This window comes from Perna viridis, chromosome 11, assembly GCF_037379345.1.
Source record: "Perna viridis isolate PV_CMFRI_1.1 ecotype Kerala chromosome 11, ASM3737934v1, whole genome shotgun sequence".
Lineage (NCBI taxonomy): Eukaryota > Metazoa > Mollusca > Bivalvia > Mytilida > Mytilidae > Perna > Perna viridis.
Genome location: NC_142455.1, coordinates 20627621 through 20638001, shown reverse-complemented (window position 1 = coordinate 20638001; position 10381 = coordinate 20627621).

Genomic DNA, 10381 nt, shown 5'->3' with positions numbered 1-10381 from the left:
GTCGATAAATTTTAATAAAAATAATAGTTTCCTGACCTTCATATTACGTTTTCATTACAAATAAGCCGCCGTTTAATTTGAATGGAGAATTAGCCTGGTTGGTAAATTCAATCCATGATTTAGCTGTGCGTTCATTCCTATACCTAAATGATGTAATTAACCTCTTTGTGCCAGGGATTGTACGCTTTTCTACTTTTACGGATTTTTGTTTATTTAGTCATGTCTTGTATAATTCAGCACACACAAGCGATTGGTCTTTATATTACATTTGTTTCACTTGTATTTAGTTTAAAAAAAAAAGAAAGAAAGAAAATACTACACAAAACCGATCAGAAATTTGAAAAATAAAGATTGATTAGCCTTGTGACTTTGAAATTATTTTTAAACCTATCCAGATTTAATATGTGTATATACTAGCAAACATTTCTGTAACGCACACTGTTATGAAGGACAAGTATTGATTCAGCAAAATAAAAAGAAAAAGGTAAAGAAATGTACAGACACAAACCTGTACGAAGTGTGAGCTAAAGGGTTAACGTAGATTCCTATTCCTGGTCTGGGTATGTCCCTCCGAGAGAACGCGCTTCTAGAGTTCAGGACATTATCCATTCGTCGTTGCTGCCCATTGCTCCGTTGCCACAATCGTATCATACCGTCCTTTCTCCCATTTTCTTGTCTATGATTCTGAGTGAATGATTATTATTGCCGTTCAAGCGTGAAAGCAGGTACTCCCTTTTCGTATATCTACGCTTTTGTATTTTATGTAGAATGAGGATCGTTTTACAAAGCACAATTAAACCATACACAAACCAATTAAACTTAAGTGCAGATAAGTTTCAATTTTAATTTGTGAAAAGATACCAAGGATACTAGATATTACTTACGTTCATTTTCGTAGTTATGGATATATTTTACTTCTGAAGTACCAATGTACGCCAAAGGTTTTGCATAGTACTGAATGCGTGGAACATGTCTGCAAAATCAAAATATATATGTGACTAATTTATCTCAGATCTTGTTCTACAAATTTCAATTAAACACTCAGGGGACTGAAATGAAGCTAAATGAAATGTAACGGCAGATTTAAGTAAAGGAATTTGAAAATGTCTTGCACATGTTGCTAAGAATTATCTAAGCGTTTTCTATTCTACCAAAAAGTCAAAAAAATAATTGAATCACTCTGATATATTAAAAATGGATGTTGTGTTGCTGTCAACTAGTGCACAATGTTTCACTTTCACCCGTATATATGATCTATAAAAGCCCTGATATTTGGGATTTATAAAGTTATATTTGGATTTAAACTGGGAATATTGATTGTTAATGATCCGTGAATTGTACAGTTCTTAAGGAATGAATATTGCGACGGCTTTTTCCTGGAATGGATATAAGAGTTGATGTTAAATTTGCAGAAATTTTCATTTGGATTGTCTGAAGTTTTCATTGATTTACCTCTGTGACTTAAAATGTCTGAAACTTCATTATGGTGTTTCCTAGACTCGTGCATACGAGTTAATTACGGCGATGTTCTTTTGACATCCTGCCTATTCGGTATGAAATAATCTGTCATTTTTGTTTGAAGATGTATTTTAGCGCTTGTATTTGGCAATAGTTTGTTACTTTCTATTCAGACAGCCTTCATCATCCTTGGCATGATATATGTTATGTTTTTTTTTTCACCAATTACCTGTTTCTTGAATATATTCCACTCTTCTCATATTGAGCATTAATCTGGACGCATAATTTGTGCTTATCAGTATTTACACAAATGCAAACATGTGTTGTTAGATGTCCCCACAAAGCATGAATGGTAGAATCTTGTGTTTTGATTCCAAGTAAGGGATCACACTGGGCTTCGCCAATGTCGGAATTTACGATTTTTATAATTGACCTGGCGACAAATATAACCAGATGGAGATTTTGTTCTTGGTGTCTAGTATTAAAATTAACAGGAAAACATTCCCTCCAATCAAACAATTAATTTGAAACCTGGACCTGGTCTAAGTTAATTGATCATACCAATTCACGATTGGTCCCAGATCAGGTGACTCTGACTTACTGACTTAAGGGAATTGTATTAAACACTTCGAAAAATAAAAATTGATAAAAATAATGAATGACTTAAGTTATACTTTTCTGTTGGCCATGTGACTTTATTGGCAGCAAAATTGGTAAAAAATAGAAAGGGCATCCCCAAAATCTAAATACGGAAATATTGAATACTTACTTGGCCAAAATTAAGTCATAATATTCAGATATCAAGCAGGAGTTCAATTGGCCAAGTTAGTCAACTTTATTACTTGAATGAAGAGAATTAAAATTGTTGAAAATTTATAGATAAAAAATCCAAATAATATTTGAAGTTTAATAAGAACACAAAGGACAAAGGTCGACATGTTTTTTTTTTTAAAGTTATGGACTTTATGAATATATAAATATGATGCCCTGATAACATAAAACACCTATAACTTAGGTAGTACTTTATAATTATGCAGATGAAAAGTGACTTGTGGCTTTAGATCCTGCCTAAGACTAGAGCTAAACACCTGCTTTACGCATGGATCAAGAGTAAACTACAAATTAATGAGTTAAAATGTATATATGTACATTGTACGGTCTAAAACTATCTGTTTTTCTGCATGTTGCAACCAAACCAAGCGCTATAGGTAATTGCAGTTTTACTAGGAGTGCAACAATACATCTTGTCACGATATATCCCTATATTTTACCGAAAATAAAATGACCCCTGTTTTTATACTGTGTGCGAAACTCGTGTCCAGTGTTATTAATTTATTTTTAAATAATTATTACCAACGATGTAGGACGGTCAAATTTGCGAAGCAAATTTTTGGTCGTTCCATCTGCGGGACCCAGCTATGAATAAAATATATATAAAATATATAAAATATAAAATATATTTTTCGCAGGCCGTGTTGTTCCTCCTTGTAATATAAATCTAGGGTTATGAATATATACATACATGTATAAATGTATAAAAACTACACAAAAACCAAGAAAATAAATTGTAAAATCCAACTCAAGCACTAATAAGTTCTGTTCAAGTTGAATTTTGTGTAACAAAGTGTATTTTGGTTTCATGTTATTATTTATTTCGATTTGACTTGAGTTAGGTGTTTAGAACTAATGCTTTATATGTACGAGTAGTAACTAGTGATTGTTTCATAATAAGTAATATTTTTTGCAACTTTTTCTTTGAATATAAGTTTATATCAGTTATAACAATTATATCATACTGGAAATATGCGTTGTATCTGTTGATAATTTATTTATTTTGTAAAAACACAGTAGCTGATCTGATCCAAAAGAAACAATATCGTTTAGCTAGATCCTTTAATCTCAGTTTCCGCTTTATAGATGAAGTATTATCTTTAAACAATTCTAATTTTGGGGATTTTATACATCGCATCAACCCCAAAGAACTTGATTTAAAGGATACTAGACACTGTGAGGTCAGTCTCATATCTTGAACTACACAAAGAAATCGATGGTAAAGGAAAACTATTGACCGAACTTTATGACAAACGTGATGACTTTTCATTTAGAATTGTCAACTTTCCTTTCATCTGTGGCAACATCCTTTAAGCACCTGCGTATGGAGTGTTCATATTACAACTCATGCGCTATGTCAGAACTTTCCGAAAATACGCAGACTTTTTGCATTTCTAGAACTTTAACAAATATGCTTCGAGAACAGGGTTATGTTCCTACAAGATTGAAGTCATCACTACTGAAGTTTTATGGTCATCATGAACTCGTGGATCGGTGTATCCATCTGCGCCATGAAAACTGATTTGTTCAACGTGTCATAGTTTTCCTTTCCTCTTTCGTTTACCCCGGATTTTACTTTTTATTAGCAACTCGATGGGTGTTTCTAGAAAAGCAGAGGACGCTTATCCTACCGGTGCACCTGGTCCATGCTCCTAGTTTTTAGTGGAGTCCGAGTTGCTCATTTGCTTTTGTTGCTTTGTATGCATGATTTTAGTTATGTTATGTTCTTTGTTATGTATGTCTGTTTTCCATGTCGGGTCTTTGTCCGTGGATTACATTCTTTTGATTACCGCTATAACCTTGGTGCCCTTGATTACAATTTGATTACTATTGGATTAACCTCTGCGGAAGTAGTACACAACAAGGTTTTGCATGCATGTTATGTAAATCAACGGGATAAATATCAACACACATGAACTGTATACACTAGTAGTCGAAATTTTTTACTGAATCGGCCATTTCCTACTTAACATCTACTGAAAACTCTTGACAAATTTAATTTCAGTACTTTTAAGAGTTTCAGTGCCTTTTCAGTGGACATTCAGTGCAAATTCAGTATCCGTCGTTAAGAGTTGTCAAGAGTAATTTCAGTAAATTCAGTAACTTCACTCCACATCGAATCAATAGTGTTAAGAATGTGTTAAGTATGTTCAGTATTTTCTGTAAAGGGAAAACAAGTATATGTCTAGTATTGTTAAGCGCACACAATTTCAACAGACTAACAATATATTTATACTAGAATTATGCATTAAATCAGATTGAGTTACCTCCCTTAAATTAAATTTATTTTAAAGTGCAAATTTAAAGTGTAGTTACCATATCTATATAAAATCTGTATAAATAATTCAGTAATTGTTTTTTTTTTACAAGAGAGCTGAAAAAAGATAACTGATTTTTTTTAATTAGGTCATTTTAAAACATTACACCAGACGTTTATTATTTTTAATCAAAGGGGCATATGTCAATATATATGAAATGGATTATTATAATATAAAATTATAGTATAAAAAGGTAACATTTAATTGGTTGTTTCGACCTCCTAGCATAAATATAAGTTTAAGGAAAAATAAATGTCCATAAGTTCAAAAAAATCTTCTTGTTTTATATGAATGTGAAAAAAAAGTGTGAAAAACTCAGCCAAACTTAGATAATCGTCTTTGTCATATATAGTAACGTTAGGGAAAATATCTTATTTGGATGTTCTTTATTTCAAAACGCGATTCACCCCCGTATTAATCATTTCAATGAACACGCCCTGGGGATACATTTGCGTATAGGGGACTGGCAGTGCAATGAACAAACGTGTCAACTTTCCATTAATTAAATCACAACCCTGTTAATTAGTCTGACGATGATATTAAATATATCGAAGCACCTTCCTTCATCTAAATGAAAAGAAAAAAGACATTAAAAATGCCTAGACATATTGTTTGTTTGTTTGTTTGTTGTTTTTTTTTATCTATTTTCCTTGGATCCTGATTAGGTACATGTACAATGTAGTAATAAAACGCTAGTTTACTTGCGAATGTTTCATCTACTTAAAAATCGCTTTAAAATAAAGGTGTGAAGACATCCATTTAGTTGACCTAATACATTTTCCCCAGTCAAGTATGATGTGAAGTTGTGTTTCATTTTTCAAACAAAAATAAGTTCTCAAAATGTAAATACTTCCACTAAATAAAACTAAATCAGTCATTATTTTATTAAAATTGGAAATTTAACTACATGTATATTGCGGGGCGCTGTCTTTGACTCTTCTAATTTCGTGATAATTTGCGGGCAAAATGTGCAGATTATAGCTTTAATCCTTTTCAATGGAAACCTCTGAGACCCTTTTTTCAAATTCCCCCCGTTCAGCCCCGGAAGGTATTTTTAAAAAGAATCTGAATATAAACACCGCTGAGGTACAAACAGAACCAGATGAAAACGATCAATTGACTTGATACCTGTGTGTAATGTTCATCATTATATTTGAAAAATATATACGAGTGTTAACGCTATTTAGACAATATACCGTACAGCCACCCCGGTACGTGGCAGAGTTCTTACGATTTGCGAAATCACAATATACCTATTACTTTAATTAATAAGAGATTAACATGGTGACGTGTAAAATGATAATGTTTTATCATTGACCTTCAATTTTGTTACAGATCTATGTTGATACATTATGTTCCTATGAAAGATTAATTTTTTAAAAAATGACATTTTTTTTCTTTTTTTTTATTTTTGTGTTTTTATGTTGTGTGTTTTATTTTTTTATTTTAAAATAATAAAAAGTAAAAAAAGAAATTAGTAGGTTACAATCCAGAATAAACATATGTTTAAAGTTAACAAATACTATTAACTCCGGTTGAGAAAATATAATTCAGGCCTTAAAGAAGTACTAGCTTAAAAAAAGATAGCCGACGCCGTAAAATTTGTTCTTTTTACTTATAACGAGAACGACTTTACCAATCGAACAGACCCTGCTCAAAATCTGTAGCGGATGTTTCACATGTGATGATTTTTAGGTGCCAAACTTTGCATGATAACACAACAATTAATAACAATAAACTGTGTAGTTGACGCTAATACGTCTGCGTGGTTACATGTTTGGCATCTGTCTACACTAAAGGTTTCTGAAATATCTCATTTTTTTGTCTAGTAAGAAAATGTTGTATCGATGTTGGAACTTGTTAACAGCAAGACCGATCATCATCTGAAGTGTAAGCGAATTGCTTCTATGGTTTATAAGCTTTTCATTTTTAAAACGGTAGTTTAGGTGAACTACTAAGATTTTAAGTGAACAAGCCTTTTGTGTTTATTGGTGTCATAAAGGAGTTAGTAACACGAGAGTATAGAGGTTAAAGATATCTTATATTCAAGAGTATTGTTATTGACCTTTAATAAATTAAAAAGGGACTTCGTGTATATTCATGTATCTGTGTAATGAATTGTCAACGTAACGCTGATGCACGTTTTTATTAAACTATGTTTCTATATATTAGTCTTTATAATATTACAGGTATGTTATATTTCTAAAATTAAGGCGATCATTTAAAGATTTTGTCAACATATTATAATCAAAGTACTCATGTTCGTAGTCAATTTATATCGATCGTTTGATTTTTTAAACCTCTTTTACTATTTGAAATAGTACCGTTCTACCTATAAGTATGCAAGAATTAAAACCACATTTCATGTTTGTGGAAATGCGCTTTCTAAATCCAGGATCTTTCATTTGGTGTTATACATGCATAAAAACATTATTATTTTTTTTTCAAAATTGAACATTAATTAATGGTACAGTATTTTTTTTTATAGTATTCGAAAGTGACATTACACAGCATGATTACGTTTAGGAAAAGACGTATACATGTGGATCAGGATAAATAAAGCGAGTGTACATGTTATTGCTCTATATTCTTGCAAGTCTTTCATTAAAACGAAAACAGACAAATAAATGGAAAAAAATCCGATGTTGATAAAGAACATTTTAGTATATAAGTTGGGGTCAAAGTAGGTGTTTTGTTTTTTTTTACGGTTTTAGATTATTTGATTATTTGTTTATTTGATTGTCGGGAGTTGCTGTTATAGTGGTATACGATTTTATACACAAAACTATGAAGAAAAATCTTTGTAAGAGCCCCCCTCCATATAAAAATGCCCCTCCCCGCAATTAAAATTAGTAGGTTTTAAAAAGATGGGATTATTATGGGAATAATCACACTTCATGAAACAGAACACCAGCATGCGTGCGTTGTACGGAATAAAGTTTGAAATCTGTATTACATGCAACGGTGTACTTTGTGACAGAGTGTTAGTATAAATCCAACCGAGTTTCACATCTAATTGCAATTAGAAATAACATGCAGTTCAAACTCTAATATAGATCAAGAACAAGAAGTGATTTTAAAATCAAACTTCAATAAAAAAAAAGGAAAATTTTAAGGGTGCGTCTAAACACCACTAGGGACGTATAATATGCCAATAAGGACAAGATGGGGTGCCGCTAGATGTAATATCTTTTTATATTATGGTAAATATTGGTATTTAATACATTAATTTTAAATTTTATAGAAAAATAATCACAAATAAATGAGTTATTGAACTTTGTTTAGACGCGTGCCTGTTTTTCTTAGATAAGCCGAAAATCAATGAACCGTCGGACACGTTCCAAATTGCAAAACTAATTGAACGCGAATCCTGCAATCTGTTGTGTATATTTTATAAGAATTTAATTCTTCAACTTGAGGAAATGTTGTTTCATAAGACATGTTTAAAATCGAATTTTATGCAATGACGTTGTTGAGAAAGTAAGAACTTCTAACTTTTTAAAATTACTTTTGAAACAGAATTATATATAAGTAAAACTATAACCACAGACATAGAAGCGCATTTGCAAAATTTAGGTGTGGAGTACCCCCCCTCCCCCCAGCCCCCCCTCTACGTATTGAAACAGGTCGTTATGAAAATAAACAGGTCAATGAACGAGTATGTTTAATATGTAATGATCAGATTCAGGATGAGAAACATGTGTTAATAGCTTGCCCTGCATAGAAAAACCGGAACGTGCCTAAAAAAAGCTTAATTACGTGTTTATTTGTGATTATTTCTATAAAATTTTAAATTCATGCATTAAATATCAATCTCTTATACATGTAACAGCACCCCTTTAAGTCTTTAGTGGCATAATATACGTCTTTATATTAGTGCACTAAGGAATCCTTAGCAGTATTTAAATGTACCGAAAATTAAAACGGTAATTAGGCCAAAAAAATATGTCTGTTTAGGGTTACATTCCTCCCAAAAATAGGGCATTTTCATTTTATTTTTATTCATTTATTTTTTTTTTTCATTTTATTTTTTTCTCGACTGAAGTTGAGCCTATATTTGTATAATAGCATCATGTTTAAGTCATGAACGTGTAAGTTTTAAGTAGAAAGTTTAATATTTAACATACACACCTAGGAATCATGTCTTTTATTACAATACACTTATTTTTTGTAGGAATGTTGAACACGATATAAGTACACTGTATTTACGCTTAGATTTACATGATACAAATAAATCTCCTATTCAAACGCTGTTGTGATCTGGTTTTTAAAGTACTTTCGGTTTCACCGGAAATGATCCGTATTATACCGGAAATTGGCGGAAATTACCGATTTTGTCAATTTGGGAGAAAAAATGTATTAGAGTCTTGTGAAAAAATCAGGGTCAGTCGGGAAACCCGAAACAGACAATTTTTTTGGCCTTATATACCTACATATTGAGTATGGTAAGTGTGCAAATATTATTTGAAGTGTGGCAATGTGCGTTTCTAGATCCAAGCTCTGTATATTGTGTTATATTGTATGACAACTTTACATCTTAAATCTTTTTAAAATCAAACGTTAAATAATTGTGTAGTATATTTTTATAACACAGGTGAGCGACGGGACATGAAATTTAAACCATGTGACACGCGTGTTAATTGGAGAATATATTAGGCAATATTTTCGATGGTGACATTACATGGCATGATTCCGAGGGGGGTACAGACATCAGAAAACCCAGATTGGTAGCTCGTTTTAATTTGTTTGATATCGAAATATGACTCAATCCCGATAGATCAGCACTGAATTATGTAAAAGTCGAAATATTCATGTCGAGCAAAGAACTTTTAAGACGTGCGACACACAATGAGTTGAGGTCGAGATTTATTTTCTTATTCATTGTCCATTACTCAGACAGGAGAAACAAATTTTTTGATGATATTTGAGTGACTTTCCTTGATATATATTAGACACTGAAAAATTGTGTGAGCTTCCATCCAACCATACCTTATATAAGCATTGCAAACTTGTGGCAAACTTTATCACAGACATAAGGACTGTAATCTCTTGATAATTTAACTGTTTTCTATTTTGTAATTTAAAGTTGAAAACGTAACACTCTTACAAAACATGTATTCAAGTTCGCCGGTATATTTATGTCTCTGTCTATATACATGTATATATATATAAATATAATGTGACCATATGCTTGCAAGGAAGAAACCTAGATATTTTATGTCTGTAAAAGGATAATTTAAAATTATGTGTAGTATTTGAAAATATGCCCTTGAGCAATAGACGATTATCTTGGGATATTAAATAGTGCAATACACTCACAAAAGATTTAATCATTTTGCATAGCTAATTGCGTTGGGTTAAATTTATTATTATCATGCATTCTAATTAATGTAGGTCTACCTAGAGCTACATTTGTGAATATTTGAACAAAATTCAATAATCACAATTAGTATCTTAAGTAGATACTTGATAGAACCAGTTCTGGTAACTTAAATTAAAGTTTAACGCACTTATTTGATAAATGTATGAGGTGGCTGGGTTCCTCGGAGAACTGCAAACAGAAACTCAAATTAAAAAAAAATATTAAAAAATCATTTTAAATTAAAGTGGGCTCAACACACAATTATAACTAATTAATCTTAATAATATTGTAACCTTTGTATCGCAGATCTGGTGATATTGTTTAAAAAGACCTGTAAGGCTTTATTATTGATAGAGTGGGCGGCTTCTTTTATCTTTGCACGGTTCGGCAGTCACACGTTAACAACAAAATC